This window comes from Asparagus officinalis, chromosome 1 (genome assembly GCF_001876935.1).
Source record: "Asparagus officinalis chromosome 1, Aspof.V1, whole genome shotgun sequence".
Classification (NCBI taxonomy): domain Eukaryota; kingdom Viridiplantae; phylum Streptophyta; class Magnoliopsida; order Asparagales; family Asparagaceae; genus Asparagus; species Asparagus officinalis.
Genome location: NC_033794.1, coordinates 92,796,971 through 92,814,553, shown reverse-complemented (window position 1 = coordinate 92,814,553; position 17,583 = coordinate 92,796,971). Strand labels below are relative to the sequence as shown.

Below are 17,583 nucleotides of genomic sequence, written 5' to 3'. Positions count from 1 at the left end.
CCAATAAGATTGACACCTCGTTCAAAAAAATCCTCGCTAATCTCCTCACTTCTTTAAATCTCAACAAAAGTAATTTGTTAGACTCAAGATTCAGAATTTTCCATTAGACTCAAATTCGGATTTTTTCGGTGGAGGATTGTCAAGTGATTGAGGATATTAATGTGCTCATTACAGGAGATATAGTGAAAGTGAACGTTAGAATGCTACTCAACCATCCACTGGTGGCGGAGGAGGGGAGTTAGTTCTAGTTGAGAGAATACCATTTAGACTTGCAGGCATCAATTAGGGAGGTAATATTACTACGGAGCCAAGGATGACTAAGGTTTGATAGCTTTTTGATGGTGGTGGGAGTGTTAGAGGAGGAGGAAAGAATGATGATCGTCATTGTAGCGAAGGAGAATTATGGTTATGGTTTGAGGGCATGAAGTGACGATGGTCTGAGGGAATGAGGGGTTTTATGTAAATGTGAAATTAGTGAGGGGGATTTGGAGAAATGAAAGAGGGGGATAGTTGAGTGAAGATGAGAGATGACGGGAAAAAGAGAGGAGAGATCTGAGGGGGGAGTTGAGTGAGGATGAGAGAGGGAGATGAAGATCAGATTATAGTTGTGGACTCAATTGTAGAGAGATAGGGAGGGAGAGGAGGGGCAAGAGAGAGGGTTGGGTTGGGAGAGGGAAGACAGAGGAGAGATATTGTCATGATTTAGAGAGAGAGGGAGAGGCATTTGAAGACAGAGGAGAAATATGACCATGATTGAGAGAGAGAGAGAGAGAGAGAGAGAGAGAGAGATTGCAGATGGGTATTTTTAGATATTATCTTTTTCTGGTGAGTTTGCAATGTATAAGGCACTGAAACACAAAAGGATAATATATTTAGGGTTTTTAGACAAGATAAATAATACTATGGGCTTGGACACATGAACTTTTGATTTTTGAGGCCTTAACACGGTTTTTTCTTCTTTATTTGGTTAAAAATTTAGAATTTGATTTTATTGTTAGTATATGAAGAAAATTCTTCTGTATTAATATAAGGTACAAAAATGTAATTTGAATAGATGAATTGACTCGCGAATTTTTTTCTTCTGTCGATTATGTTTACCTACCTATTGTCGTCACCAATTTGACTCAAGATTATCCGCTATTTATAAGCATACGTGTTCTAGTTAATTCGTTTGTTTAATGAGGTTATTGCCTGAACAACTACACGAAATTGCATCAAGGAAAAACTTAGACAAATAGTTATCAATTTATTTTATAACCTTTCGGGTTTTCACTGTTTAAACTTTGGAGGATCGGCATAACATGAATAACAAAAAGAAAAGGAAAGGGAATTGCAGGCTACCCGATAGGTGGGTGACCATTTCGTGTTTACTCCCACATCGACTAACGTCACAAAGTTGTGGTTGCTTAAATAAGAGATTTGATGACATCCCGGCACGACCTTACTTGAACAGGATCTGTTCTATAGGCTCGTACAACTGTATCCTTGAGTTCTAAGGAGACAAGTTGTAGAGGATCGTTCTCAGCAATTTGAATTGCTGAGGTGTACCCGAGGTTGTCTGACAGGCCCACACAAGCAACATCTTTTGCTTCTTTTAAGCGGGCTTTTGTTTTGGCTGGGCTGTCTTTGTGCACAGAGGCACATTTAGTTTTAAGCAGGCTTTTTGTTTTGCTCTACATGAATAGAATTGCTGAATTTGTGAAACCTTATGATTGTATGACCACATAGCCCAATATATCTTCTATTGTTTCACCCACTTGTCGCTCATATGCCCAGCTTGTATTTGGTAGTAAAATAATACCCAAAAGTTTTCTAAACTTGCACTTATGTACCCTCAGTTATGCAAACTTGAGGGTATTTAAGTGCGAGTTTTGAAAATTTTAGGGTATATAAGTGCTACAAAAAACAAGTGAGGGTATATAAGTGAAAAGTAGATGGAATAATAGGGTGTATACTTACTATTTAGCCTGATTTATTTCTTTCCATCTCTCTTACAAATTTGAACGTGTAATGTAAATACTCTATACATTCCTAGAGTGTATTACAAGGAGTTTCATGAACGGTACTAGTTATATTACACGTGCGTAATGCACGTGATATAAGAAACAAAACGTACAATAATGTAGTTTGAAAGAAATTAAAACAACTATTTCATAAAAAAAATTAGATTAAGAGATGCGTGCAACTATTATTTAAGATGTTATATTTCACGATTTAACATTAATAGAAGTATTTTCATTCTTTGGATCCATCGCATTTTGCTTTTACGATCTCTAATATTTAAAGGCTTATTTGTACCTTTTATTGAAAATTTCGCTACTTATAAACTTGGTTGTCTGACAGGCGAGGCATTTGGAGAGAGAGAGAGAGAGAGAGAGAGAGCATTTAATGAAATAATAGATGGACACAAATGTGCCTGCATTCAATTTTTTTTTTCAAATTACCAACTTTTCCCACTCAAATCACAAATTCCCCTACAAAGTCAACTTTGCAATAAGAAATTTCTCACCATTTCTTCACTTTTATCTAACCCCACCAATTTTTTTTTTAATAGAGTAGTATAGATAATGTCAATGCTTTGCCATCATTGATACAGGACATTCAAAAAAAAAAAGGAAAAAAAAAGTATAAAAAGGTAGGAATTTTATTTGGACAAATTTTCAAAACAGACTTCTTTGCCAAAAAATTCCCAAAAACCTACCTCTTTTAAATTTAATTTCAAAAACAGACCCAGCTGAGCTGAAACTGGGTCGGTTTTAAAAAAAAAGTTCTCAAACTTCACAGAAATTGAAGCCCCGTGAAGTTTTGTTACGTAAAAAACTTCACGGGACTTCAACTCCCGTGAAGTTTGAGAATTTTTTTTTTCAAAAAATCGACCCAGTTTTAGCCAACTGGGTCGGTTTTTGAAATTAAGTTTGAAACAGGTCTTTTTTTGAGATTAAGATTCAAAACAGGTTGGTTTTGAAAATTTGTCCAATTTTATTTTGAAACCAACAAGACCTGATGCTTGGACTCGTAAATTAACCTAAATTCTTTAAAAGAACAGAAAATGTTGCAGTCTCATGGTCATCAGTGCACAGAACCATACTGCATCAAAACGTGCCAAACACTTTGAGATTCACAAGTTGAAATTAACAGGCATTAGGAACATTCCCATTAGAGACTAACTGCCACAGCCAAAAATAGAGAACGTCGAACTTATCAATTCAGCATATCAAAAAATTATGCCTTTCCCATAGATTTGGTACAAATGTCTTAGCTGTAGGTTTCTTCTGTCTACCTATTGAATAGCGTCCCTTCCTGCTACTAGTTCTCAAGATGTAACGCATAAAGATGCAAGATTCTCCTTTGGATTATGCAATAGGGATCGAGTCTTCTTCAGCATCCACTTCAAGACCTACAAGTATTAATTGGATATATTAGCAAAAAATGTGTATGCTATATCTCAATACCGAGCAAAGAAACCACACTCTTCTAGCAACAATGTAACAGGGATACACTTATCTATAGATGACATGCTCTGCACAATATTACATCGCTATGTGCGAGAATGAGAAATATGAGAATAAAGCATATGAAGTTTTGTTGAACGTTATATTATGGAATTCATGAAGCCGTAAACTAAAAGGGTGATACTAGACTTGTTACCTTCTCCTGCAGGGCACAAAAGTTCACATTTTGCTGTCCAATCTTTATATTACAGATCTAGATAATGCAGGAGATTTTTTTTTTCCTTTTTTTGTGGCGGGTTTGGAGAAGGAGGGAGGGGGGTGGCAGGGGTGCATGGTCAATACAATACTAACTACGACCATTATTTCACTTCTGGAAAAACAGAAAGAGTTTCAACTTTTTCAGCAACTTGAAGTATTGGATGCAAGATATCAAATAGGGCTCACTATGGAACGAGAACAACAAAGCCTTGATAGTAAAACAGTTCACTTATGAATATCAATTCAGTAATGCAATCCCTGTTGTGCTATAAAGAAATCTTGAAGGACAACGAGTAAGGTTGTATAAAAAATTCAGCACTACATCTTTATGAGCGCATAGGAGGACCAAATTAGCATTAGCATTTTATGTCAGAATAATATATGTCAGCAAATATTAGATAATTGTGAATATTTAGTGTATGTAAGTAAATTTGTAGGATAGATTTGCATTTATTTTTAAATTCATGGCTAACAAATTCATATGATGTTTTAATACTACAGAATTGTCCAATGGAGGATGGTCAAATTAGTGATCATGTTATTCCATTTGAAGGGAAGGAGTTTCCAACGGACAACGGTGCATACAACTACTACAATGCATATGCAAAAAAGATTGGGTTTGGAATTCGCAAAGATATTTTTGTAAAATCAAAGAAAGCTTTAGGAGAGATTCTTTCGAGGACTTTTGTTTGCGATAAAGCGGGGAGATAGAGCATCTACTGAAAATGCAAGTTAATTGATTATTGATCATCGTCTAGAAACTAAAGTTTATTGTTATGGTGCAAAAATGAATATTAGGCTCACTTCTTCAAATACTTGGACGGTTACTAAGTTCTTTTCTGAGCATGTTCATCCTTTAACAAGCCCCGATAGAGTAATGCATCATCATTCTCACAAGCAGCGACATCGATCGAAGCCTTGTATTAGCCTCATTGAGTTGGTTGCGTGAAGAGGGAATGAATCCGTCTAATGTTAAAAAGCTGCTTAAAGTTGGATAGCAGGGACAAGATGATGAACAACTCACCACGCAACAGATTATTTACCATATCAGAAAGACAAGGCAAAGTAACATTGCCTGTGAATGCTTAAATATCATTAGACATTTCCAAGACAGAAATGAATCGAATCCAAATTTTTATTTTGCTATGGAGGTCGATCACCTTGGTACTCTGAGAAGCTTGTTTTAGGCGGATGGTAAAGCTAGAGCTTCTTATTTAAGACTTGAAGATATAATGGTGTGTGATACCATATACAAGCCTAATCAATTGAGTATGTCATTTGCTCCATTTATAGGAGTAAACCACCACCGCCAATCCACCCTCTTCGGTTGTGCATTGCTTGTAGACGAGTGAAAGGAAACCTTCGAGTAGTTGTTTTCTCAATGGCTGAAGTGTATGCATGGGGTTGCACCAAAGGCTATCAATGCACAGATGAGAAAATCTATTAAGAACATTTTGCCAAATACTCATCATCGCTTTTGTTCTTGGCATGCTAAAAAGCATATTACTAAGCAACAAGTTAAAGAGCCAATGCAGGGATGAGATGCCTACATATTTCAACAATTGGTATTAATATTATGCTAGAAGTACAAGCAAATGTGATGAGCTTTGGGAAGTCATGAAGGTTAAATTCAACATAAATGAAGATGAATATAGTTGGCTAATAAGAATGCATAGCTTGTATGAATATTGGGTTGATGCATACTTGAAGGATTGTTTTTGGGCGGGAATGACAACAAGCCAAAGGAGTGTGAGTATCAATGCCTTTCTTGTGATGGCTTTGTCAATGCCAACACTAGACTAGTTGAATTCGTGGGTCAATATGACAAAGCAGCGGCATCTCGTCGTGCATTTGAATCTCACAAAGACTTCATGACTTTGAATACCGTGCCTACAATGAGTTTCTCAAATCCGATTGAAGAGCAAGCTGGAAATACATACACTAGGGTGATCTTGAAGATGTTTCAAAAGGAGCTTGATGATGTGATGTCATTGCATTGTGAATAAATGTCGAAGGAGGAGTTAAAAGTTGTATATTTGGCTAGCAAATATTTTGAAAACAAAGAAAATTGGAAAGAAGTAACCTCTGAAATAAATGGTGAGCTTAATGTTGCATGCACTTGTTCATTATGGGAAACGAAAGGGGTGCTTGTAAGCATATTCTAAATATATTATGGCTAAACCAAGTGACTTCTATTCCCGATAAGTATATCTTGCCTAGATAGAAAATTGATGCAAGGTATAGTTATTTTGGCTTTGTTAATACTATGAAGTCGTAACAAAATGAAGATAGCATGGAGCGGGAAAATATTATAAGATTATGGGCTTTACGAAGAAATTTTAATGAAGCACTTAATATGACGACAGGCTCGAAGGATCTTCTTTCTAAATTGGAGCAACAATTAGCAAACTTACTTGCGGAAGCAAAGGAGGAAGTAAGGTGCAAGATGGCACAAACTCTAGATTCTCAAGTTGGAAACCACATAGATTCAAATGCTCATATGATTGTACTTGAAAGATGGTAAGGAAATTATGGTTTGTGATCCCCTCGGCCTCGCGGAACCAAAGGGATGTGTAAAAAATTCAACTAGGATTAAAAGTAGTTTTGAAGAATCTGAACTCAGAAGAGCAAAAAGAGGTGAGACAACGAAAATATGGTCATTGTCAACAATTGGTTCACTATAGAACGTGTTGTCAACTGTTGGTAAGTTCAATTTACTTCATTTGTTTTACATATTTTTCATATATTGTTTATTGTTTTGCTTTTATTGAAATATTACTAATTAATTTCTTTTTGTGTTTCATTTACAGAAGAAGCAAAAGAGATAGTTTGCAAGATAGTTTACAAAAGTATCTTGGAGGTTAAGAGCAACGAGGTGTTAGATGATGTGGTTGTTTATTGACCAATTTGGTTATTTATTGACTAATTTGGATGTTTGGACTTGTTGATGTAAGTGAATTTTGATGATGTATGAACTTATTGATGTTGTTCGGTTTTAAATTGTTGGTAAGTTATGTGGTTTTATTGTTGTAAGGACTTATTGACTAACTGTGGTTGTATTAAAGTATTTGTATGTTGTGATTGTATGGACTAATTGGTTGGATTATATACTATTTTGGTTATTGTGGCCAACACCACTGAAGTATTTGTATGTTGTGGTCGTTTGAAGTAATTGCTTGGAGAAAGTTGTTGTCGAGATACAGTTTTGCACCGCTCTCTAATCAAAGTGTTGTTTGGGGGTTACTATATTTTCCTTTTTAGGTGATGATAGGAAAAAGAAAGGATTGAAATACCAAATTTGTCAAAATGACTTTATTATTAAACATCAAATTTCCAAGTTTGCACAAATATACATCAAATTCACATTGTATTACACGTCAAAAATTCACAAGGTCCCAAACACATACTGAACTCTATGTTCGAGAAGCACCTCAGCTCAACAAGACATAATAACCCCGTAAACCTCAACTAACCAAGTGCATAATGAAATAAATGAGAGAACTTTTCTATAGTGTAGCTACTTATTGCTCAAGTGATATTTTCTACACGAGCGTATTCTGTAGGCTTGCTAGCTTTATAACCTCCTCTTCTCATCAGATTTTTAGATACATTTTAACTGCCAGAAAAAAATTTCCCAAATCGATCAACAATGAGATATAATCATAGAACAAGAACACTCAAACACTCAACGAATACACAAATTGTAGTTCATACCACAAGAATAACAATCCTTACAAAGATAGAAAACATGAACAATTAAAAGAGGAAAATGAATCACAAAATAAACACTGATTCCATATACCCCGAGGATCTAAAATTCATCCAAATTTTAACTCAAACAACTTGCCCAAATTATCCATTATATGATCTACGATCAACATCGTCGTCATCAATAATAAAGAGAATTGTCGGATTCCATTGGAGATGAATTTAAATGAAGGAGGCGAAGATGGGGAAAATAAAAAGGGGGAAGAGAGAGAGCAGGCGAAGGTTAGATGATCTGGCAACGTCGGATTCAATTGTTTGCTCGCTCGAGGCCATGTCGGAAGGAGGCTGCGGCACTGTCAAAAGGCGAGGGTGGCGGCGGATCTGTCAGAAGGAGGCGGCAGCGGCGGGGGGGGGGGAACAATTAAAAGAGGAAAATGAATCACAAAATAAACACTGATTCCATATACCCCGAGGATCTAAAATTCATCCAAATTTTAACTCAAACAACTTGCCCAAATTATCCATTATATGATCTACGATCAACATCGTCGTCATCAATAATAAAGAGAATTGTCGGATTCCATTGGAGATGAATTTAAATGAAGGAGGCGAAGATGGGGAAAATAAAAAGGGGGAAGAGAGAGAGCAGGCGAAGGTTAGATGATCTGGCAACGTCGGATTCAATTGTTTGCTCGCTCGAGGCCATGTCGGAAGGAGGCTGCGGCACTGTCAAAAGGCGAGGGTGGCGGCGGATCTGTCAGAAGGATGGCGAGTTTCGGGTGGGCGAGAGCTGGCAGCGGTGACTCTACAGGTAGCGGCGAGCTTTAGTCGGTGGCAGCGAGCTTTAGTCGGCGGCTGCACTACAAGCGGTGGCGAGCTTTAGGGAGAGTTTTTTTCTTCAGGAAGTGAGAGATTGAGATAGGAGAGAAAGGGTCTGTGAAAGGGTGCACAGAGAGAGACCAATGAGAGAGAGAGAGAAAGAGAGAGAGAGAGAGAGAGGAATCTTTCATAAATGCTGCAGCCCTTTTCAAAAGGTTTTCTTTGCATAATATCCTTAACTACTTAAGGTTCCATCAAAGCAGGATCCAAAGGCTCATGTTACTCCACATCACTACCAAGGCCAATGGAGAAACTTAGTACCAAGTTTCTCCATTTTCATTTATATATATATCCCTTAGCAATGTCAGTCAAAAATAGGGGCATAGTAGTTAGTTGAGCCGAAACAAACTTATTGATGTTTGCCACATAATAGGGTCAAAGTTTATGATATATTCACCCACAATCCATATAAGCTTGATCCTTGGACATAATGTTTATCTAACAAAACCATATATCACATGTAGACCTCGTTTCTGTTCTGAGAAAACCCATCGTAGCAACTAGTGTCTTCCAGGTTGCTTAGTGCACAAGCATAGAAAAGAGGAAATAAAAGTATGACAGTTTAAGAACTTATCTAGGAAATAACTAGCAGTCATTTAATTCAAGTTCAACATAATATAAAAGAGACCAACTCTCAGGAGATCTCCCAGTCCAAGGATTGTAAAAGGCATAAATCATGATAACTAAGGTCTTGTCCAACTTCAAACATGGTGGAGGGAACAATCTCTCTGCATCAAGTTATGGATCATGATATTTGTGCTCAGTCTTGTGGCGTTGAGACACTACATTTTGCTGCAAGTTCTTCCACATCTACCGATTATTTCTACATGGCTGTAGATATTGCCTATTCAACCCATGTTTAAAGTCATAGATTGGTGAACTAGCTACCAAGCTGATCCAAATAAGAATAGGAGTTTTGCATAGTTGGAAGGAGCAGTCCATCTCCATAATTAGATAGGACCCTTAATTATGAGTCTCTAATAGAGGATATATTAAATAATCAAAAGAAATCTACACCTAAAACTAAGACCATATCCTCTAGAAAAGGAAGGAAAAACCTGGAACATCAAAATTTTAAGGAGAACATGGAGAAAAAGAGAGGCATCTACTCTTTAAGAACTAGAGAAGGAAAAGAACAAGAAGAATACATCTTTGATCAAATTGCAATCATGCAAATCCATTGAAGGTATTCAAAGAGCAAGGGGGTCACTCTCCAAAACTCCTAATTATTCCGCACTTCATATAAACTTCGTGAACTTGGAGAGCATAAATTCTCCGAGTTTGGTCCCAACCCCAAGTACATATCTAACTAACCAGCAAACAAAAATTGATTGTTGCATCTGTTTTCCCCTCTTTTCTACAGCGGATCATAACTGTATTAACAACCATCAGAGCACAAATAGCTGATAATTAACAACACAAGGCCCAAAATTCTAATGTTCCCATTGAAAGACACCATCTGAAACCCATGTTGTAACAAAGAGCTTTCATAAAGCAGTGGTATCAACTCAAACTCCATGAACATAATCAGTCACATGTAAACAAAGTTCACTTTCTTGATTCAAATGATGGCATGAAATCTTTTGAGACTTGAGTTAAAAAAAAGAAAGAGAAAAAGTTCACTTTCCTGATGTTCTACATGGGTTTTACTTACTATAGCAATTCCATCAAAACTCAGTATCAACCCCCAATCTAAAAGCTTATGCAGTCAAAATACACAATGAGACAATCAGCCTCAACTACAAAATCCATGAAAACATACAATCATCCAACACCATTAGAGGCATAAATTAAGTTTGTTTCATTCCTAAAGCTAATTCAACCAAAGCCTACCATTGATGATTGATCTCAACCTATCATCCATGCATTCAAGCAATCATCCAACATTATTAGGCCCAAATTTTCAGATCTTATGCTCATATCTGACGTAGGTGTCCAACAGCTTGAACGCCTTAACCTAATCAGGATTGGCTAGTGATATTTTTTTAATCCTTTGTAAATGCTTGACTGGTGGGCTTTGAACCAGATTGCTCTAATAGTATATTAAAGTCCACTTCATTGCATTAAAACTCCGGAGTTGTGGTGAGTGTTATTATAAATTTATACAATAAACCTCAACTTAAAAAAACAATGAAGATAAGCAATCATCCAATAGCATTAAATGCGAAAATTCACATGGGTTCCCACAAGTCAATCAAACCAAAACCTAGCATCAACGACAACCTGAAAACCCCATGAAAATAAGCAATCATCCAATCCCATTAGAAGCAAAAATTCACTTCGGTTTCACTCCACACGTCAATTCAATCATAAGCTAGCATCAATCTCAACCTAAAAACCCATTAAAACGACCAATCATCAAACACAACCAAACCTAAATTCTCACATTCCCGGCTCATACCCAACAAGTGTTTCCTTCCAAACCCCAATCAAACAAAACCGCATCAATCTCAACAACCAATGAAACTATTACCTAAATCCACCTTACCTGATCTTATCCACGGATGGCCCTAAGCCTTGAGATTAATAGGTGCAGCACGGGTTTTACTCCTAGAGTTAATTCAACCAAAACCTACCATCAATCTCAACATAAGACCATATGCAACAGGGGTTATTTGAAGAGATATTTGGTTGCAGCAGGAGTTTTTTGAAAAGGTGAATCAAAAAAACAAGGCCAAGGGGTGAAAAATTCACCCCGGGTATTTCTGACCTGGTGGGCCCCACCTCATTAAATGCATGACAGGTTTATTAAAAAAAATTAAATAGAAGCCGCCCAATCAGAAACGGGCACGTGGACGCGTGCATGGAGGCTGCAGGCGCATGCCTGCCAGCTGCCGCGTGGCGAAATCTGATTGGGCGGCAATTTTTGTTTTCCTCCTTGTTTTTAATTGATATTTTTTGAGATAAATACAATGAATTAATTTATAATTTTTATACCATTAATTTTCATTTTTCAAACTCTATAAATAGAGACTAACTTTGTGTCATTTGGACACAAAAAAAAATCTGAGTTTCTACACCCTATTCTTCTTCTTTCTACAATTTGAAGCTAGTTTCTTCATGGATCCTTCACAAAACTATCCTAATTTTTCCTACAACTACAACTTTCCTAACCAACCTCAAAATACCCTCCCTCAACCACAACATCCAAATATACAACGCCCCGAAAATACTCAAAATACGGGGATGCAGCCCAATTTTCAAATGCCGTATATGATGCAACCAAATTTCGGCATGTAATATCATTATCTTCCTTACGGTTATCCTCCAGTTCCGGGAAGCAGCTATGTTCCCTCCCATATGAATTGTCCTAACACGGAGTCGAGTGAGCCAGCGACACCCCGGTTTAGTAGCGGATCTACAGATATCCCAGAATTTTCCACCCAAATGTCTTTGGGAAATGTTGGTGGGGATACTCCTCACAGTTTTCTCCCTCCAACCCAACAATCAGCAAAGAGAACAAGTTATGAAACTTGGACCACCGAAGACAACATACTTTTACTAACTGGTTATTTTCATATTAGTAATGATAGTGAGTTGGGGAACAACCAAAAGGGTGAAACTTTCCGGGGTAAAATTACACAGTACGTGAATGAGAACGCCAAAAGTGGAAAGGAGAGGATTGTGTCTCGGTGCCATAGTCATTTCAAAGACATCAACAGAAAGATATCCAGTTTCATTGGCTGCTACAGTACTGCATGTAGGGAGAAGCGTAGCGGTTGGTCCGATGAAAACTACATATCCAAGGCAAGAGAGTTGTACTTTGAGAAAATAGGTACGACGTTTAATTTGGTGGATGAGTGGAAGGTGGTTCGTAATCAATCCAAATATATGACAGGAGGAAATGCATCTGGTAGTAGTGGCTCTAAAAGAAAGAGTAGTGGTGAGGATGTTGAATCATCAACTTCTACCCTTGTACGTCCAGAGGGTAGGGACGTGGCAAAGAAGAAAGCTAGAGGTTCCTCTAGTAAAACATCTGTGTCAAGGAAATCAAAGGGGGCAATTGAGGAGGACTTATCTAAGCTAGTCAGTGCTCATGAAAAATTTGAAGAGAAAAGATCAAGTACTGCTTCAGCTATGAATAACCTGGCTCATTCCAAGAATATGGAGATGTGGTTATTCTTGAAAAACAAACCAGATCGTGACGATGAAGATGAAGAAGCTTATAATATGTTGAGGAAGAACCTGTTTGGAAAATAAGACCTTCTCAAGAAGTTATGATTGTGTGTTTTCTTTCTGATGTTTTTGTGTGCCGTTTGTTTAATTTTGGAGTTGTGTGGGTGCCTATGTTTGTTGAATGTATTAATAAAAGTGTTGTTTATATTTGAATAAAATTGTTGTTTATGTTTCAATAAAGCCGATTGATAATGACTTCTCACTGCATAATAGTACAAAAGATACAATTACTACTCCCTGCAAAAACAAACAAATGTTGAATTGACCTTTCACTGCAAAAAATACAAAGGATGAAATGACTACACCTGCATAATAATACAAAATATGAATTGACAACTCTCTGCACATGCATGCCCTATGACACATGTCTTTGATGTTGCATGCCCTACGACACATGTCTTTGATGTTGCATGCCCTATGACACATGTCTCTGCAATTGCATGTGAATTTAATTATTTGAACAACTACCCTTCATTAGACCATATGCAGCAGGGGTTATTTGAAGAGATATTTGGTTGCAGCAGGAGTTTTTTGAAAAGGTGACCACCATAAACCACTTCACTTCAACATATACCCCACCATATTTATTCATTCTTTTTCCTATTTCATATATATTACTATTTTATTATTATTATTATTAATATAACTCATATATTTATAATTATAATTTATTAATAATTCAATAAATAATATCTAATATTTAAATATATATTATTAATTTAATTTTCAATAATATTTTTAAATTAACATAAAATAACACACGGTTTTATTAAGCATACGGAAAACCAAACACACCCAAATTATTGAAAACATTAAAGAAAACACACTAAATTGCTAAATCTAATCGGAGGTTGTCTCAAACTTCTGCCAAATGTGCTCGATGAGATCCTTCTTCAGCTGAATATGTTGGGTCTTATCTCGTAGTTCCGCTCTAGTCTGATTATCTGCCTCAGATCGGTGTTGAACATGGACTTGAAACTCCGGCAACACGTCTGTTTGAACATTGAAAGAGGCGCTAGAGCTAGCATTGTTCGACGGTTCAAAGTCGATATTTTCCCAGTTTCGCGAATACGTATCTCGTTCATCCTCTACTATCATGTTATGTAAAATAATGCACGCCCTCATTATTTTTCCTAAGACATCAAGATCCCACATTCTAGCTGGTTGGCGGACAATAGCGAAGCGTGCTTGGAGTACCCCGAATGCGCGTTCCACGTCCTTCATGTATGATTCCTGTTGTTTGGCAAAAAATTGATGTTTGTTGCCTTGGGGCATTTGAATTGACTGCACGAAGACAGGCCACTTAGGGTAGATTTCGTCGGCAAGATAGTATGCAAGATTGTACTCCCGCCCATTCACGGTGAAGTTTATCCGTGGAGCTTCACCCGACTCAATGTCGTCAAAAACCGGTGACCTATCTAGTACATTTATGTCATTCAAACTACCAGGAAGCCCTAAAAAAGCATGCCATATCCACAAATCATATAACGTAACTGCCTCGAGGATAACTGTTACCGTCCCCATGTGTCCACTAGTAAACTGCCCTTGCCAAGCCTTAGGATAATTTTTCCACTGCCAGTGCATACAATCAATACTTTCAATCATCCGTGGGAATCCACGTTCCTGTCCAACTTGGAGCAACCTCTGCAAGTCTTTCACATTTGGTCGTCGTAAGTATTCATCTTGAAACAATGCTATTACCCATTCGCAAAACTTGCGAGTACACTTGATAGCAGTGGATTCTCCTATCTTGACGTACTCATCACAAGCATCGGCTGCGACTCCATATGCGAGCATGCGTATGGCAGCCGTACACTTCTGGATAGGCGTTAACCCAAGCTTGCCCGCATTATTGCGCCGTTGTGTGAAGTAATCGTCGTAATTTGATATAGAGTCCACAATTCGTAGAAAGAGAGGCCTTTTCATTTGATACCTGCGTCGGAACTGGGCGTTAGTGTAAGTGCATGACTCGGCAAAGTAGTCGGCCATGAGTCTCTCATGCGCTGCATGATGATCTCTATGTATGGATTTCCTCTTACGTGGTTGTTCGCTTCTCCTTTGCAATTCTTCAAGAAGTTCTCGCTGCCTATCAAGTATTTTTTCTTCTATTTCCCATTGTTGTTGGAACTCTTCTAGACTAAACTCATTTAGGAAAGGATCCATTGGATGTTATGATTTTTAAAATGTTGATAGGTATACTTATGATGTGCATCTGATCAGTTTATATAATGAATGGTAGTTGTTCAAATAATTGAATTCACATGCAATTGCAGAGACATGTGTCATAGGACATGCAACATCAGAGACATGTGTCGTAGGGCATGCAACATCAGAGACATGTGTCATAGGGCATGCATGTGCAGAGAGTTGTCAATTCATATTTTGTATTATTATGCAGGTGTAGTCATTTCATCCTTTGTATTTTTTGCAGTGAAAGGTCAATTCAACATTTGTTTGTTTTTGCAGTGAGTAGTAATTGTATCTTTTGTACTATTATGCAGTGAGAAGTCATTATCAATCGGCTTTATTGAAACATAAACAACACTTTTATTCAAAAATAAACAACACTTTTATTCACGTCTCATCGTCACGATCTGGTTTGTTTTTCAAGAATAACCACATCTCCATATTCTTGGAATGAGCCAGGTTATTCATAGCTGAAGCAGTACTTGATCTTTTCTCTTCAAATTTTTCATGAGCACTGACTAGCTTAGATAACTCCTCCTCAATTGCCCCCTTTGATTTCCTTGACACAGATGTTTTACTAGAGGAACCTCTAGCTTTCTTCTTTGCCACGTCTCTACCCTCTGGACGTACAAGGGTAGGAGTTGATGATTCAACATCCTCACCACTACTCTTTCTTTTAGAGCCACTACTACCGGATGCATTTTCTCCTGTCATATATTGGGTTGATTACGAACCACCTTCCACTCATCCACCAAATTAAACGTCGTACCCATTTTCTCAAAGTACAACTCTCTTGCCTTGGATATGTAGTTTTCATCGGACCAACCGCTACGCTTCTCCCTACATGCAGTACTGTAGCAGCCAATGAAACTGGATATCTTTCTGTTGATGTCTTTGAAATGACTATGGCACCGAAACACAATCCTCTCCTTTCCACTTTTGACGTTCTCATTCACGTATTGTGTAATTTTACCCCAGAAAGTTTCACCCTTTTGGTTGTTCCCCAACTCACTATCATTACTAACGTGAAAATAACCAGTTAGTAAAAGTATGTTGTCTTCGGTGGTCCAAGTTTCATAACTTGATCTCTTTGCTGATTGTTGGGTTGGAGGGACAAAACTGTGAGGAGTATCCCCACCAACATTTCCCAAAGACATTTGGGTGGAAAATTTTGGGATATCTGTAGATCCGCTACTAAACCGGGGTGTCGCTAGCTCACTCGACTCCGTGTTAGGATAATTCATATGGGAGGGAACATAGCTGCTTCCCGGAACTGGAGGATAACCGTAAGGAAGATAAGGATATTGCATGCCGAAATTTGGTTGCATCATATACGGCATTTGAAAATTGGACTGCATCCCCGTATTTTGAGTATTTTCGGGGCGTTGTATATTTGGATGTTGTGGTTGAGGGAGGGTATTTTGAGGTTGGTTAGGAAAGTTGTAGTTGTAGGAAAAATTAGGATAGTTTTGTGAAAGATCCATGAAGAAACTAGCTTCAAATTGTAGAAAGAAGAAGAATGGGATGTAGAAACTCAGATTTTTTTTGGTGTCCAAATGACACAAAGTTAATCTCTATTTATAGAGTTTAAAAAATGAAAATTAATGGTATAAAAATTATAAATTAATTCATTGTATTTATCTCAAAAAATATCAATTAAAAATAAAAAACCATCAAAAGAACCCACTCATCCAACGCTATTAAATCCAAATTTCTTCATTATTAACTCACTATTCAACATGGGTCTCCTCCCAAACCCAAATAAACTCCATCCAAATCACTCAAACCATTAACTCGATCCACTGGAGGCTGATCCTCTCCATCAATATCAAACTTTAAAAAGGAAATCGATACTAATGCATATTAAAAAAAACTTGTAAGTCATATCCAACATGGGTTTTCCTTCCAAACCCCAATCAAACCAAAACCCATCATCAATATCCCCATTAAAAAAAACCCAATGAAATCATTACCTCGGTCCACGGGCGGCTGATCCTCTCCGTAGATGGCTCTAAGCCTGGAGATAGAGATGGGCAGCGCGGGTCCTTTTTTCACTTCTATTCCAGAGTTCACCCGTATTTTCACTTTGATACCCTCAGGTATCTTTACTTAATAACATTTCGGTAACCCAACAGTCTCTTAGTACCGTTTTACTTCCATACCCCCAAGCATTTAATTAGCACGTCCATATGCCAAAGTTTCAACCACGTTTCACTTTGTTACCCCTCTCCACATTTTGGTAGATTTTCAATTAAGTTTGTGTCGCATCCTTAGAATATGATACGTGCAGATCTATTTTACCGAATTGATAAGGACGCGATACCAAACTTACGAAAAATCTAACAAGATATCAACAGGGAATCAAACTGAAATTAAATTGAAACTCAAGGATATTAAAAGATTAAAGACTACTTTCGGGTATCAAAGTGAAATGAGATTGAAATATTTATGGTATCAAAGTGTTAAAAGTACTTAGGGTGTAAAAGTGAAAACTGGATAAACCATGGGGGTACCAAGTTGAAATCAGAAAAGAAGGGTTTCATTCATGTTAGTCCATTACATCTTCATATTTTGAAAACAGTCCCACAGATCTTTTTTTCAAAATGATTCATCTATAACTCTGTGTCGACAGTCAAATGATTTATTGATACAATTACCAAAGCAAAGACAATAAATTATGTACAAATATATGCAAATGAGAAGCTCATATCACAGAAGGACAAGGAATAATTATTCAAACTTCCTACATTGTGATGCATGATTACACACAGCATCTTTATCGGAAAAACAAACAAAATAGAACTATCCATGAAGATGCAGCTGAACCCAACCCATTTGCAGCCCAACTAACAAAATGCTCTTTTTCAACATTGGGCTCATAAGTGGGCCCAAGACCATGGGCATCACAAAAATTTTCTGTTTT

The 17,583-nt window shown here is 37.3% G+C and overlaps 1 long non-coding RNA gene across 1 annotated transcript; it reads right to left on the bottom strand.

The window, feature by feature from the left end:
* On the bottom strand, positions 3,074–16,703 carry LOC109828215. Its single transcript, XR_002243628.1, has 2 exons — positions 16,634–16,703; positions 3,074–3,397 (listed from the first exon to the last, which is right to left on the bottom strand). It is a non-coding gene; the product is annotated as an uncharacterized LOC109828215 (long non-coding RNA).